The sequence below is a fragment of the Ananas comosus genome, linkage group 2 (genome assembly GCF_001540865.1).
Source record: "Ananas comosus cultivar F153 linkage group 2, ASM154086v1, whole genome shotgun sequence".
In the NCBI taxonomy this organism is placed as follows: domain Eukaryota; kingdom Viridiplantae; phylum Streptophyta; class Magnoliopsida; order Poales; family Bromeliaceae; genus Ananas; species Ananas comosus.
In genome coordinates, this window is record NC_033622.1 from 9,275,015 (window position 1) to 9,290,122 (window position 15,108).

The window sequence follows — 15,108 nt, forward strand, 5'->3', positions numbered from 1 at the left end:
CTTTACGAAGAGTTTAGAAAGCATAGGGGGCCATTTTGCCCCTTTTTCATGAAGTCAAACCCACCAAGGCCAATCGAAACCTTTCGTTTGCTCCGACGAAGGTGTCCACCACTCTCCTAGTACCCTAAAGGTAGATAAACAAGAGTTAAACGGATCTTATGAACAACCATAAGGTTGATCATTAACCATCTCAAGCTAAGGTGGGGAAAAACTCACCTAGATGAAGAAATCCTCAAATAAAGCTCAAGTGGAAGCCAAATCCCTTCCAAAGCAACCTAATCCAAGGTTCAAAACCCATCAATTTGGTTCTAGGAGCTACCAATCCAAAATCCCATTTCTAACCCTAATATCCAAAATCTAGGATTTCCTTTAGTAAAAACTACTAAAACAAGATCTAAAGGAGAGATCAAGCCTACTCACCTCTCTTGAAGTCCCAAACCTAGCTAGGAAGGTGCTAGGGTTGAAGTTCTCCCTTTAAACAAGCTCCAACAAAAACCTCTAAGCTTCTCCAATGGAGAAAATCCAACATGAGGCAAGGAGAAGGAGAAAAGAGAGATCAAAACCATAAAAACCAAGCCAAAATGGGGTAAAATCCAAAGAAGAAGCCCTCACCTGGTTTCTCCACGAATTAGGGCTCAAAAGGGCTCTCTAAGGGGGCTGGGGTCACCTATATAGGTGTTGTAACAATTGCAAAAACACCCCTGCCCGAAAACTACTCGCACTGCACTGTGTACCGGTACATGGGCTCGCGTACCGGTACAATACTTACGAAACAGCCAAACCCGAGCCTCGGGTTTGTGCGAAATCCATCTGTGTACCGGTACACCAGCCCTGTACCGGTACAGCCATCAGCGCATACCGGTACAGCCATCAACCCCGTACCGGTACACAGCCCTGCTGAGGCTACCCGAGAGCTGACCAAAAATTCGACTTTTCGGATTTTGGTGCTAGGTTTTAAACCTCCAATCTCGGGGTTCGAACCATGGGTCGGAACACTGTCAACGACCCTCCACGAAGCGTGGAAAAGCTCAGAACACGAAACAAACACTCGAACCTCGCAATTTGCAAAGGTCCAGTGCGTCACATTCACCCCTCCTAAAAAGGAGTTTTGTCCGCAAAACTCGAAAGCAACGTACCTCAAGACTTCATCTGAAAAAGATGGGGATAATGCTCCAGCAAGGCGCTCTCCAGCTCCCACGTGGCCTCCCGCTCCCCGTGGTTGCTCCAAAGAATCTTCACATACGGAATATCCCGATTCCGCACTTTCCGTACCTCGCGAGCCAAGATCTTCACGGGCTGCTCCTCGAAGCTCAAGTCTTCCCGCAACTCTAAAGGTGTGGCATCCAGCACGTGAGTCGGGTCGAAGATGTACTTCCGAAGGACCGATATATGAAAGACGTTGTGCACGCCCGATAGGTTTGGTGGTAGAGCAAGTCGATACGCTACCGGACCTACACGCTCCAAAACCTCATACGGTCCAATGAAACGGGGGCTCAACTTATCCCGAATTCCGAATCTCTTGATCCCTCTAGTCGGCGAGACCTTCAAGAAAACATGGTCTCCAACTTGAAACTCCAAGTCTCGCCGTCGTTGGTCGGCATAGCTCCTCTGTCTACTCTGCGCTGTCAAAAGTCGCTCCCGAGCAATTCGAACTTTATTCTCAGCTTCCTGGAGCACATCTGGTCCTAAAGCCACTCGCCAACTTCACTCCAATGAAGTGGCGATGTACACTTCTGTCCATAAAGTGTTTCGAACGGTGCCATCTTGATGCTTGCTTGATAACTATTGTTATAAGCAAACTCCGCCATAGGTAGATGCAGCGACCATCCTCCTGCTTGGAGCATATCCTCTAAGATCTGTATGGTGCGCTCCGACTGCCCATCACTCTGAGGGTGGAAAGTAGTGCTAAAATCCAGTCGAGTGCCTAGGGCGTCCTGTAGACTTCTCCAAAAGTGAGACACAAACCGGGTGTCTCGATCTGATACAATCGACGTGGGCACTCCGTGAAGTCGCACAATCTCATCAAGGTACACTTGTGCGAGCTTCTCCCCAGTCCAAGTAGTGTGAATAGATATGAAGTACGCCGACTTCGTCAACCTATCCACGATCATCCAAATAGCATCATGCCCGGCCTGAGAGCGGGGCAATCCAGTCACGAAATCCATGGTGATCTTCTCCCACTTCCACACGGGAATAGGCAAACTGTCACGCCCCAATCCCCCTAAAACCCAACACTCAATAACCCCAATTGTCTCAATTGGCCATTCTAACCCATTCTCGGTTTCAAACTAATACTAACCTCGTACGTACGTAAAAGTAATAGCGTAACTTTAATATATAGATGACTGAAGAAAGAACATCCGTATCATAATCAACGTAATCATCACCAATGAAAAGGAGGAAACTTTATGAATACGGACCTACCTGGATCACCCATTCAACCGCTCCAGCCTACGGCTCGGGTGACCCTTGAAGTAACATCAAGAGTGTGGTGATTGGGATGTCCAGGATCGTGCTCGCCCCGCCGCCTCCTGGCTCCGTTCCCAAATCGCGGCATCCATCGCCGGTGGCCTCATCGTAATGTAAAACATCAGTAAAGGGAAAACCACATGTACATCGTCGAAATAAAACAACTTAATCTCTACATTTCAACATTTGTTAGTACATAAACCACCTACTGATTTACATTTTTCTATACTACCAACTTACCTTACATTATTAAGACAAATGAACTTAAACCAAATTTACTTTAGTTTATAGTACACACTACATATAAATCGAATCTCGAAAGCGAAGGCAACACCGAACGGGAGCGCGTTCGGAACATAATATATACGTTAAGAGAATAACTAACGCATAAATATGTACAACAATCTCGGAACCCGCCTGTCCTCTCCGAGACAGGCAAGCCGCAGACAACTGCACTGGGCTTGGGCTGGTTTAACCGCNCCTTTTGTACATGGACTATACTCTATTATTTTCGTAATGTTAAACGGAGTTGCCCAACGTGTTTAGGGCACCCCCAATTAGGTTTCCACGGGGTCAATTTGTCCCCGAACAATCCTAGGGCAAAAGCCCCAAATTCAAGCCCTAATATTGTCATTTAGGGTTTTCTCATGAATCGATCCCAATCTTAAGCAAACAATAGCTTAGGATCATCTAATAAGCATCCTAGTAAGGTTTCTAGACCCTTAGAACCAACCCTAGGGCTTCCATGACAAACCCTACCCAACCACCATAAGAGCACTTGAGCTCTCATGGGTTCTATGGAGTTCAAGGCATATAGAAGGCTCCCATGGCCAAAAACAACCCAAAGCTCCAAAACATAGGGATTAAAACCAAGCCCTAGACTCATTTCTACCAAAAACTCATCTTAGCCCAAGCCCCTCCAAATCCTTCTTGTAGGAGAGCCTGTAGAACCCACCAAAGCCTCCAAATTCACATTCCCTTGCTTCTTCTTCTTCTTCTCCAAGCCCTAGAGCAAGAGTTCTAGAGAGAGGAAGAGAGGAAATGGGAGAGAAGGGTGAAAATGGCTGTGGGAGAGAGAGGGGTGTCCACATATAGTGTTGTGACAACTGCATTTAAACCCCTCAACTTGTTTCCCCTTGATCTGCCCATACTGGGCGTTTTTCGCCTTCGGGGACCGGTCTCCCCGACCAGGGACCGGTTCCCGAACGTGGGTATTCCAGGACTTAGCCAAATTTTCGGGTTTTTCGGCTGTTACGCAGCGAGGGACCGGTCTGCCCCTTCAGGGACCGGTCTCCCGAGGACCGGTCTCACCACCAGGGACCGGTTGCCTCAAGACTTCCTGGCAGGCTACGTGTACGGGGACCGATCTCTCCTTCAGGGACCGATCCCCGAGAGCACAAAATCTGGGACTTAACCAGATATTCTGATTCTCCCTCTCGGGTCCCTTTTTGCTTCTCCTATGAGCCCTAATGTGCTCAGGGTCCATTCTAACTCGTTCAATTCCGCGTTCCGCTCTTTTTGACGGAACTCGGCACGATTTACGAGGGATGTGGTATGTTACACAAACTCTGAAGTTTTTCTGCAGGAACTCGATGCTCAGCCTTAACTTGTTGGCAAGTTCGACAACGAGCTACAAACTCGCCAACATCTTTTTTCATCCCGGGCCACCAATAGAGCAACTTTAAATCCTTATATATCTTGGTGCCTCCCGGATGTATAGCGTAGGGCGCTCGGTGCGCTTCTTGAAGAATATTCTCTTTAATTCCCGAATCCGCCGGTACACAAATCCGTCCACGGAAACGCATCAATCCTTGGTCATCCACAAAGAAATCGCTGGTGCAACCATCAACCATTTTACCTTTAATCTTTTGCCATTCCACATCGGAAGCTTGTTTTTCTTTAATTCTATCCAACAATGTAGGTCGCACCACCAACGTCATCAACCTCAAAGGCGTGTCAGGAGTCACCACCTCCAACTCCAACCGTTTCATCTGCTCGATCAACTGCGGTGAGTAACAACGTACATCGCTAAGTTTTCTGTCGATTTCTGACTTAGTGCATCGGCCACCACGTTAGCCTTGCCCGGGTGGTAAAGAATCGTCAGATCATAATCCTTGAGCAGCTCCAACCATCTGCACTGTCTCAGGTTCAACTCTTTCTGAGTGAATAACTACTTCAAACTCTTGTGGTCCGTGTACACTTCACACCGCTCACCGTAAAGATAGTGACGCCATAACTTCAATGCGAAGACTACGGCCGCCAACTCCAAATCATGCGTCGGGTAGTTCTTTTCATATTTCTTTAGTTGGCGCGAAGCATACGCGATCACTTTGCCATCCTGCATCAACACACAACCCAATCCATTAAGTGAAGCATCACTATAAACCACATACCCTGCTCCAGCCATCGGCAGGGTTAGGATCGGGGCGGTCGTCAATCTTTGCTTCAACTTTTGGAAGCTTCTCTCGCATGCATCATTCCAAATAAACTTAACGCCTTTATGCGTGAGCCTCGTGAGGGGAGTAGATAACTTAGCAAACCCCTCGACAAATCTCCGGTAGTAACCGGCCAATCCAAGGAAACTCCGAATCTTCGTGACGCTCGTCGGTCTCGGCCAATCCCTGATAGCCTCAATCTTCTTGAGATCCACCGCAATACCTGATCCCGAAATCAGATGCCCAAGGAAAGCTACCTCTCGAAGCCAAAATTCACATTTCTTCAACTTGGCATAAAGCTCCTTTTCCCGAAGTTCTTGAAGTACAAGCCTCAAATGCTCCTCGTGGTCTGCATCACTTTGGGAATAAATCAAGATGTCGTCGATAAACACCACGACGAACCTGTCTAAATATGGCTTAAAAACACGGTTCATTAGATCTATAAAAGCTGCCGGGGCATTAGTAAGCCCAAACGGCATAACAGTGAACTCATAGTGTCCATACCGTGTTCTAAAAGCCGTCTTCGAAACATCCTCGGGTTTGATCTTTAACTGGTGGTACCCCGACTGCAAATCGATCTTAGAATACACACACGATCCCTGAAGCTGATCAAACAAGTCGTCAATCCTCGGCAACGGATACTTGTTCTTGATCATGACTTTATTAAGTTCACGATAGTCCACACATAGGCGTAGCGATCCGTCTTTTTTCTTGACGAACAAAACTGGCGCTCCTCAAGGCGAGACGCTCGGTCGAATAAAGCCTTTATCCAGAAGATCCTGTAGCTGTGCCCTCAGCTCCTTCAGCTCCGCCGGTGCCATCCTATAGGGTGCCTTTGAGATTGGGGTAGTCCCGGGAACGAGGTCTACCACAAACTCAATCTCCCTATCGGGTGGCATGCCCGGTAGCTCAGCTGGAAACACGTCACAAAACTCCCGTACCATCGAGATATCCTCGATCCTAGGGGTGTCACCCTCGCCCCTCAACACAACACTAGCGAAGTAGGCTACACAACCTCTGCTGATTAGCTGCCTAGCTTGAGACGAGCTGATCGTCATCGCAAAAAGCGAATTCTGGCATCCTCTAAATATCACCTCAACTTGTCCCGGTTCTCTAAAAGTAACCGTGCGATTCTTGCAATCGATCGTGGCATAGTACTTGGTTAGCCAATCCATGCCTAAGACCACATCAAATTCCCCCAGCTTGCGCAAGGCTAACAAGTCCACAGGCATAACCCAATCTCCTATCCGAATAGGGCAACTGGGGAAATACTCTCTAATATCCAAAGAGTGGTCGGGGACAACTACACGTCCCGGATGCAACAAGGAAAGCATAGGGATGCCATGCAATTCGGTAAACAGCCGATATATGAATGAATGTGATGCACCAGTATCAAATAATGCACGAACTTTAATGCCATCAAGTAAAATGATACCTGCGACCACATCCTCGGCTGCTGCCGCCTCCTCGGTCTGAGCGGCATACATGCGCCCGCTCGGGGCCTGTCGAAAATCCTCGCTCTGCCGCTGGACGGAGGGCCGTCCAGGCTGGTACTGCGCCGATGGAGTCCCGTGGCTGGCGGCTTGTAGAACTGGTGCCGATGCAGTCGACGGTGCCGGTGAAGAACCCCTCGGGCACTCAGTCCGCACGTGGCCCTCCTGGCCACACTGGAAGCACCTGCCCGCCCGCTGTGGACACTGCGGTGGGTGATGAGGACTACCACAGATCACACACGGGAAGGGCCGGCGTCGGTCAGATCCTCCTCGCTGCGCTGCTGAGCCGCGTCCACGCTGCTGGCTCTTAGGATGCTTCGGCGGCCTCCTAGAGTGCGTCTGGCTCGCACCCTCAGCCGCAGGCCTCTTGGCCTTGCCTTTGTCCATGGCCTCATACCGCTCCTGTACCTCTGCCGTGCTGCTCTCCACGATGAGTGTGCGATCCACCACCTCCCGGTAGGTTTGGAGGTTAGAAGATTGCACGAATCGGTAGATCGAAGGTCGCAATCCTCGGTCAAAGATACGGCCTTGTCCTCGTCGTCCCGCACTACAAAGGGCACGCAGTGCAAAAGCCGAGAGAACTCCCTCTCGTACTCGGCTATGGTCCGATCACCTTGGCGCAAGTTGCGCAAGTCCTGCTCCATCTTCCGCTTGACACTAGTCGGGAAGTAGTGCGCCAACAGAAGCTCCTTGAACTTCTTCCATGTAATAGCCACCAAGTCGGTGCTGGGGTTCTCGTGAAGATCCAACCACCAGCGACAGGCCTCGCCGTCCAGATGGTGAGTGGCGAGCCAAACTCGATCTCTCTCCTCCACGAAGGTGTTGCGGAAGAGTTTCTCTATATGCATCAACCAATTTTCCACGATCCAGTGGTCGACCTTCTCGCCGTCAAAGATCCGGGGACCGCACCTCCTGAACTCGTTGAGGCGTTCCATCAGTCGGTCCCGCTCTGCCCCCTTTACCATCACGGGGAAAACAGCTCCAATCGGGGGTGCCTGAACAGGTGGCGCCGCCAAAGCCTCCTCCTGAGGCGCGGCCACGGGCGCCGCACGCGACGAACTGGGCGCAGGAGACGGCGCTCTCGGCGCGACGTCCACAACTGGTGCTGGCGGTGTAGGGACCTGGGTCTCTCTGAAAGCTGCCGCCTGCTGCAGATGAAGGTCCTCCAGGCGCTTCATTCGCGCCTCTTGTCGGCGCGCCGCATCGGCCTCCTGTTGGGCCGCCGCCGCCTACTGAGCCACGAGATCAGTAAGAGTAGCAAGCTGGCTCCTCAACTCACGGACCTCGCCGGCTCCGGAGGTAGCGGAGGTCTCGACCTCCTCCAAGTTTGCCGCATTATCCGCTCCAGCAGATTGAGAGCGTGTGATCGGCATCGCCACTACAACATCATAAGCGCACAAGTTAGTAAAACTCACGCTATCGCATCCCCGCTCAAATAGACAATACCCAAATCATGCGAAAGTAAGGAAGTGTTCTTCACCACTAACTCTCGATGTTACGTTGTCGGCCGCCAACGTAACCCTCCGCGAAGTTAGAAGCTATACACTTCAATTTAACTCCACTTTCTAGAGTTATCAAAGATACCCAATCAAAATACTTTCGCTTGCAAGTCGAATAGACCTTGTCTCTCACGAGCCTATTTCCTATAGTCCAACCGGCCTAAGGTTTGCTAGTATTTCCTATAGTCCAACCGGCCTAAGGTTTGCTAGGTCCACTAAGACTCAACCCTAGGCTCTGATACCAATTTAGTCTGTCACGCCCCGGGGCCCAGCGGAAGCCCGCCCGGCGCGTGTCCAGACCCGCCATACGTCTAAAACATATAAGGCGTCTAAAACAAAACGATAAATAAGACACTAAAAGAAAACATCTAGAAGTATCAGAGCAATATACATCATCTAGAGACTAAAGCCATGTGAAGAGTAGAGAGCTAAAATCACTAATAAACCATAAAGTAGTACAACCAAAGATCCAAAATACAAATACTAAAAGAGTACATATGTAATATACCGAAAATTTGAAAAATGAATGTCGAACTTTAGTCAAATTGACCAAAATGCGAGGACGGTACACTTCGGAAAGTCCGAAGGTGTTAAAATGAGTAAAAGTGCGTTGTGGAAAGTTTTCGAGAGCTAAGGAATCAAAAACCTGCAAACTGCAGTTTTTGAGCTCTCGGGGACCGGTCCCTGGTGGGAGAGACCGGTCCCCGAAACGCGCAAGAATTGAGAAAAGCTGAAAATCGGCTAAGTCCCTGAGAACCAGCTCTCGGGAACCGGTCCATCCCTGAGAGACCGGTCCCCTCAAAGAGAGCCCGGTCGCATCGCGCGCAGCAGCTCTGGCTGCGCTGGGACAAGCTTCGGGAACCGGTCCCTGATGGAGAGACCAGTCCCCGCCTGCGTGAACTGCCCAGTCCAGGCAGTGTGAAAGAGTAAAAGTTGAGGGGTTTATTTGCATTTTGGTAACCCAATGAGTTATGTATGAGGGTAAATGAGATATTTCTCTGATTTTACGCCCCCTCACACTCTCTCCTCTCTTTCTCTCTCTAGAAGACAAAGAAGGAGAAGAAGAAGACAAGGAAAGGAAGGAAAAGAAGAGGAAGAAAGTGAAGAAGAAGACAAGGAGAAGAAGAAAACCTCTCCTCTCCTTCTCTAGCTTGGAAAAGGAGCAAGCTTAGAGGTAAGCTTTGCCCCTTCTCATGCTAAATTCCAAACTAGGGTTTGGATTAGGCCAAGAATGGTTTTAATGGAGTATTTAGAGTCTTTGAAGCTTTCTTTTGCTTCTTTTGAGATCAAAACCATGGTTTGGTATAGAGGTGAAGCTTGAAGGTGAGCTTCAACACCTCTCATGGTGAAACCCAAATTAGGGTTTTGATTGAGCTAGTAATGGTTAGAATGGACTTTTTAGAGTACCATGAAGCTTCTTTTACTTCCCAATGAGATCAAACCCTAGGTTTGATGTATGCAATGGAGCTAGGGCACCCAAATTGGGGCTTTTTCTTATGGGGGTTTCTAAGAGAAATTGACCCTCTAGAAACCTAATTGGGGGTATTTTCGACACGTTGGTGCGATCGGATTAGCATTACGAAAAGCCAATTTAAAGTTATGGGCAAAATGACCTAAGTTGGCTTCGTTTTGCCGCAGGTAAAGAACGAGAGGCCTAAAAATTCCAAGAAAATCATCGGAGCACCTTTGAGAACCTACGAAGTGGGTGGTGCTTCTCAAACTCGTTGAACTTCCCTCTATGCCTAATGTGTCATTCAATTGAGCATATGTTTATACATTGTTGCATGCATTTTAGGGTAAAGTGATGAGAAAAATGTAATGTTGCATGATTGTGAGCACAACTTGCATAATGAGATGGTTGAGAACCTTATGAATGTCAAAAACCCTATATGTATGCATGAGAGAAAATGTGAGCACCAAAGTGAGGCTAGAGAACAGAGTGACACTATGACATAGGTCGAGTGGCATTTGATAATGTAAAGTAAAGTGACACTAGAGGTAGTGTAAGCCAAAGAATCAATGTGATGTAAAGAATAATGTTAATGACTATAGTGAAAACGAAGTGAAATGTAAAGAACATGATTGCTAGAGATAGCAAAAGTAATGAAAGGCAAAGAACCGTGATTGCTAGAGTAGCAACATAATGTGATGTAAAGAACACTAGAGTTAGTGTAAGGTCAAGATTGAACATACAATCCTTTGAGTTAAGGATTCGATCATACTTGCTATGAGTTCCGTGCTCGAGGGCGGTCGCTCCCCCTCGGGCAATGCGCTCCGGAGTTTTTGCATCACGGGTTGGAGTAAACCCAAAGGACGGTCTTAGCGGGAGGAAGCTGAGGGCCCGCGATGATGGACTTAATGTGAAGCAAGTTAATGTGGTGAAACCCCCGGGTTAGCCTTGAGATTAAAGAACAAAGATTAAAGAACAAAGAACAAAGATAAAGTGTAAAGTGTAAAGAACAAAAGAACTTGCATAATCTGCATATGTTTAATGTTGAGCATACTTCCTGCTTTTTGTTCAGACATATTAGCATCATATTATAGTTTGGTTACTATATGTAGTTTTTCTTTCTATTATGCCTGAGTTAGTCCTAGTGGGAAAGTCGGTGAAGTTGAGGCCGAACCTACTGGGAACTTTGTTGTAGTTCTCACCCCCTCTTTTTTCACAGAGCCGGGACCGAGCGAGCCGGCGGGCGACCGAGGTAAAGGTATCGCACCTTAGACAGAGGCCACCAGAGTTGGGTTCACATTTTGTAGTAAAGTACCCTATGATCATCTTTTGTACTTGATGATAAATGATGTAAAGAAAAGAATGTAATGTGTATTTTGAGGTAAATGTGATGTAAGAAAGAATTGATGAAGTGAAATGTAAGGAATTCGAAAATGTACAAGATGAATGCAATGTATATGATTGAAAATGAATCATAGTACAGTGAATGTTTAGTTTCCTTTTCTCTCACTCGTGGCTATTGATTACCCTCGTGTAAGCCGTATTTGTATGTTTCCGCTAGTGCACTTCTTGTTTGAAAATGTACATGTGATGAGCCTTGGGCGGACAGGAGAAACTCTGTCCGTTCGGTATCTGTTTGACGTGCTCGGGCCGGCCCAAATTGGTATCGGTCCCGGGGCGTGACAACATAGGTGGTCTCTATACATGGTAAACAAAATCTCTCTCTCTCTCTAATACAATAAAAGAAGAGTAAACCACCTGAGCTCAAAGGAAGTTCCCCGCTAACTAGCTATGCGACTCTCTTGCCGCGATCCCGTGCCTCCGCCGGTGCCGAAGGCTCTGAAATAAAAATCATAAAACAGAGGGCGTGAGAACTATTAAATAATAGTTCCCAGTGGGCAATTACTGACTTCAGTGAAATGCGCCACTAGGCCCAAAAGCTACAAAAAAGAGGGGTCAGTGTATATGTGACGCACTGGACCTTTACAAATTGCAAGGTTCGAGTGTTTGTTTCGTGTTGTGAGCTTTTCCACACTTCGTGGAGGGTTGTTGGTAGTGTTTCGACCCATGGTTCGAACCTCGAGATTGGAGGTTTAAAATCTAGCACCAAAATCTGAAAAGTCGGAATTTTGGTCAGCTCTCGGGTAGCCTCAGCAGGGCTGTGTACCGGTACGGGGCTGATGGCTGTACCGGTACGCGCTGATAGCTGTATCGGTACGGGGCTGGTGTACCGGTACACAGACTGATTTCGTGCAAACACGAGGCTCGGGTTTGGCTGTTTCGCAGGCGTTGTACCGGTACGCGAGCCCGTGTACCTGTACACAGTGCAGCGCGAGCAGTTTTCGTGGAGGGTTGTTTTTGCAATTGTTGCAACCTCTATAAAAGTCAACCCCAGCCCCCATGGCTGCTCTTTGAGCCTCAGACCAGTGGACGATAAGTGAGGCTCTTCCCCCCTCTGTCTTTTTTCATTTTGAGGATTTGATGCTAGTTTGATCTGTTCTTTCTTCTTCTCTTGATTTGTTGTCAACACCCTCTAGGACCATTGAGAAGCTTGGATGAGTTGAATTCCCGGGAGCTTGAGATTGAGGAATCAAGGCTTCAACCCTTGGGAGCGTTAGCACTTTGGTTTATTGGAGCTTTCTTAAGAGAGGCTATTTACGTAACAGTATTTCCTTTTGAATATCGTGTCTTTGATGGATTTCCTAGAGAAAACCTAGATCTTTGGATTTCCTACGGGTTAGAATTTAGGGATTTTGATTTGTAAGCTTCTGGAACCAAATTAATTGCTAGAACTTTGTCTCAGGTTGGAATAGAAGCCTCTAACTCCCTTATTGGAGTCGCTCGAGAGTATTTTCTTAGCTTTCAGTGAGTTTCTTACACCTTTGATGTGTGTAGTTTACATGTCGAGCAATGGTTGTTCGTAAACGTTTTGTATACTCTCCTTTTCTATAACTTTAGGTACAGGAAGTGTGGACCACTCGTCGGAGCAACACGAAGGGTTTCGATTAGCTTCGGTGGTTTGGCTTCTTTGATATAGGGGAAATGCCTCTATGTGATTAAATTGTTTCGTTACTAAAATGCATCGCAAATTCATGGAAGAGGTAGAATATTATAATGAATTTTGGAATGCTAAAACACAATGCATTATGTATTCCTAATGAAACTTACTCTATGAATAGTAGAGCCTTATGAGTAAGTATGGCACTGACACAAGTGCTATACGTATTCCTCCTATTACTTGGAAATGTCTCTGTGTGGAAAATGACTCAAATGTATGTACTCTTTGAAGCATAGAATGGCCAGATGCTCACGCCAGTGCTATGACTTAGTGAACAAAAGTGCATAAAGGAGACGACTTGAACTATAAAATGTTTGAACTGCAACTTGGAGACATAGGATAGGCCACCTAGACATCTGCTATATCCAGTATTTAGAGCTGATGACATAGACGATAAGCACATTGAGAACGAGCACGTTACATTATATTCCATGAATTTTAGACAAAGATCGCAATTAGGAGACAGGATCCCTTGAGATCAATTACTATATTCCATTTTAGACAGTGATAGAAAGAAGTATTCGTGACATATGAGAATAGGCCATTGAGATTAGTTCTACTATATTTTCGCTGTATTTAGACACGATGACATAAGACGGCATGGCCTTTGGGACAATGTGACGTATTCAGGCGTTTAGATCCGAATGAAATTCAGTATGAGCCACTGGAACGCTGCGACGAACTTATTCGCTTGCATGCCATTGTGCTCATTCGCACATACTTGTGAGGGTCGCTCCCCACAAGTCGGCACTCCGGAGATAGCCATCGCGACACATGCTCCCCCGTGCGGGATTGGACGCCAAAATGGGATACCGTGGGGGAGGCTCATTCCTAGAGTGGGTATGTTGACTACCACGGGGCCATTGTTGGCACGGCGCAGGCCGGACTACCTACGGGTAGCTTCCGCAGGATTGGGTTACTAGTGACATACTACGCCATTTGGACATTGACTAGAATAGTAAATATTGACACATTACCATTCTAGCTTGTGGTTATTATTTTCGGCTCATACTTGTGCAATTATGCCATGATAGTTTATTACTTATGCAAATTCATGCTAAGTAGAGATCATGTGGTAGTTTATTACTTATGCAAATTCATGCTAAGTAGAGATCATGTAGTAGGTTATTACTTATGCAAATTCATGCTAAGTAGAGATCATGTGGTGGATTAGGGTGTGTTCTAATGCAGAATGGTAGAGTAATTGCTTATGCATCTCGTCAATTGGAAGATTATGAAAAGAACTACCCTACACACGATTTGGAGTTAGCAGCTGTGGTATTTGCTTTAAAGCTTTGGCGCCACTACCTCTACGGCGAGCGTTGCGAAGTTTATACAGATCATAAAAGCTTAAAGTATCTGTTTACACAGAAGGAATTAAACTTGAGGCAACGTAGATGGTTGGAGTTACTCAAGGATTATGATTTGACCATCCTCTATCATCCTGGAAAAGCTAATGTCGTAGCAGATGCTTTAAGTCGAAAATCGACGGAAAATTTGGCGATGTCGATAACAATGCAACCACTGTTGGTAAAGGAAATGGAGCAATTGAATTTGGAAGTGGTAGCTCCTGATACACTTTGGAGACTTATGTCATTAGTGGTGCAACCTACCCTGATCAATCGAATTAAGGAAAAGCAAACTCAAGATGAATTCCTGCAGAAGATTCGGGATAAGATCACTGTTGATCATGATAGTGATTTTCGAGTAGATGATCAAGGACTATTAAAATTCGGTGATAGGCTTTGTATACCGGCAGATTCTGGTATTAAAGAAGAGATTCTAGCAGAAGCACATCGGGCGCCGTATACTGTGCACCCTGGAAGTACAAAAATGTATAAGGATTTGAAGTTAACTTACTGGTGGCCTGGAATGAAAAAGGACGTTGCGAACTTCGTGGCTAAGTGCTTAACTTGTCAGCAGGTTAAAGCTGAACATCGACTTCCTGCGGGGAAACTTCAGAGCTTACCCTTACCAGTGTGGAAGTAGGAGAGGATCACTATGGATTTCATCGTTGGATTACCTCGCTCACAGGCAGGTCACGATGCCATTTGGGTAATTGTAGACAGATTGACCAAATCTGCCCACTTTATTCCAATCCACACAACTTGGTCAGGAGAGAAAATCGCACAATTGTACCTTGATGAAGTTGTGCGATTACACGAAGTGCCTGTTTCCATTGTTTCAGATCGAGATACCTGCTTTATTTCACATTTTTGGAGGAGCTTACAGGAGGCTATGGGTACCCGACTGGATTTTAGTACTGCTTTCCACCCCCAGAGTGATGGGCAGTCTGAGCGTACCATCCAGACCCTTGAAGATATGTTGCGAGCCTGTGTAATTGACTACCAGGGCAGTTGGCCACAGTTTCTACCGATGGCTGAATTTGCTTATAACAATAGTTATCAAGCAAGCATTCAGATGGCACCTTTTGAAGCCCTTTATGGTAGAAAGTGCAGATCACCACTTCATTGGAGCGAAGTGGGAGAAAGACTAGTTTTGGGTCCAGATGTACTGCAAGAAGCTGAAGCTAAAGTTCGACTGGCACGTGAACGTCTACTGACAGCACAAAGTCGACAAAAGAGCTATGCGGATAAGCGTCGGCGAGAACTGGCATTCCAAGTTGGCGATCATGTATTTCTAAAGGTTTTCCCGACAAAAGGAGTTAAAAGATTTGGTATTCGAGGAAAGTTGAGTCCTCGAT